Source organism: Paramacrobiotus metropolitanus, unplaced genomic scaffold (assembly GCF_019649055.1).
Source record: "Paramacrobiotus metropolitanus isolate TYO unplaced genomic scaffold, Prichtersi_v1.0 Parri_scaffold0000005, whole genome shotgun sequence".
NCBI classification, from domain to species: domain Eukaryota; kingdom Metazoa; phylum Tardigrada; class Eutardigrada; order Parachela; family Macrobiotidae; genus Paramacrobiotus; species Paramacrobiotus metropolitanus.
In genome coordinates this window covers 2,064,516-2,066,552 of record NW_026570225.1, presented here as the reverse complement: position 1 = coordinate 2,066,552, position 2,037 = coordinate 2,064,516, and positions in this window count along the sequence as shown.

The following is a 2,037-nucleotide window of genomic DNA, read 5'->3' as shown; positions in this document are numbered from 1 at the left end:
CGACCGGGAGCGCGGAGCGCTCCCGGGTCGTCGTTGTTTACCGCGCTTGTTATAATTCACTTCAATATCAGTCGCAAGCTATGGGGGCCCCCCACCCGCTTGCCGTCCATCTGCGAGTTGGCGCAGTTGCACGTACCGGTGTTGTAGAAGCCAGCAGCAGCCAGTCTGCAGGCTAGGCGCTGCTTATCCAACGGCCATGGGTTTGTCCGGGACGAAGAAACACGGTTGCCCAGGACGGAAAACTCCTGGTAGTGTTTGCATGCAGGTGGCCGGCAATTGTATTCCGACTGGTCCTGGTCGGTGTCGTAGCGCACATCAGGGTCATCTGCTTCGCTAGCGGATACTGGATTTTGTTTGTTGAGAATTCGGATCAGACACTTGTGGACAGGCCGATCATGTTTCATGTCCTCCAGTGAACGATATTCTCCATCGCGACATGTACCAATCGTATCCGGGCAATGAATACAGCGAATTTGATGGTGAATTCCCGAGCAATACCATCCGTTTCCGGCATATCGCTCAACAACTTCTTCAGACAGGCGGCAATGTTTAAAGGTAGCCTTTCGGCTGTCGTGGTCATTGGCCGGATAGCGCACATCTTCGTAAATATTCGGGATATTCTACATAGCGGCCAAGTATAGCTTCTCACTTACCCACTTACTATTTCTGTTTAGCTTACATGCAACAGCAACAAAGTATTAGCGGAAATTTTTTTGATTTCTGGTGCATTTTATAACGTGGTCCGTTCTGTGATCACCCGCGAACAGTCCCTTGCTCAGACAACAGTCGGCCACGCCACCAGGACAACTTTACCGCGCTGTCGTGTGATCCGAAAGTCTGCAGCGGTAACCTGTCCACGATGTATCATCTTGGTAAAGACGTTTACTTCGTTTGGAGCAGCTTTGAAACCGTGGCCTTGGCGAACATCAGACAGTTCTGTAAGAGAGGAAACGGCGATATGCAGGCGACAAAGAACGGTGTGTCGTTTGGCATAAAATCCTTTGAGTCACTCCGTACCAGCATTATGGATATATCGCTTTTCAAGGAAATCGAACAGGTCCTACGCAATTTGACCAAGCCAACTAAACAGCAAGCTGGTACGATGCCGGTGCCGGACTATAAAGCCATGTTGAATGGTCTTCCGTTTCTGATGTACAGAATGTGGTTAGACCGTCTTCAGGATGTATGCGGCCGCTGTGAAGAACTGCGAAACCTGTTTATGCAGCCTATTCGTCGCGAAAACACCCACTCTTGCCACTGGGGCCAGACAGTTCTGCACCTGACCGATGAGATGAAGAACGATATTATTGGAGAACTTGGAAACGGAAAGCGAATCACCGGCATGCTTCTGTTGCTACGACCATGGGGCCCGCAGACAAATTTCGATCTTATTTTGGGTTTCAACGCTAAGGCGTTTCTGGACCAGCATAAGGATATCCTGTGGACTGCTGTGAAGAAAATCGCTATGGATGAGCTAAAAATTACTGCCATTTGGGACGACCTTGATGTAGCTCTTCGAGCACTGGAGGAAAGCGAAGCCGAACCGGCTGTCCCCGCAACCGACGATAACATTACTGGTACCCAATCTGAGTGTAGTAAAGCTACTTTTGACTGCTAATGTTTTATGTCATCGTGTTTCATGGTTACATTCTTTTCATTTTTACTAGTCGCTTTATTTGCGGTTTAATTTAATAACTGGAACGAGAATAGTTTTGATTTGCTTTCTTTTGTCACTTCTTTTTCCTTTCACAACATATCTTCTGCATACATCAATGTTCTAATTTTGAAATGATTGTTAATCCATTGACATACAACTGCGTCATTATTAGCATGGTTGTCAGTAAAATAATGAATAATATCACTATACGTTTCGCCGGTGACTCGTTTATGTATGAAAAAAATACAGTATTGTCAACATACTGCCGAGAAAAGCTGTTGCAGTTGTTTGCTTTGATAAATTAACTTTTCATTATTTAGCCAGATTTTAATCAGAGGATTCTGAAGAGCTTGTACTGATCGTCCATACGAATCAAAGCA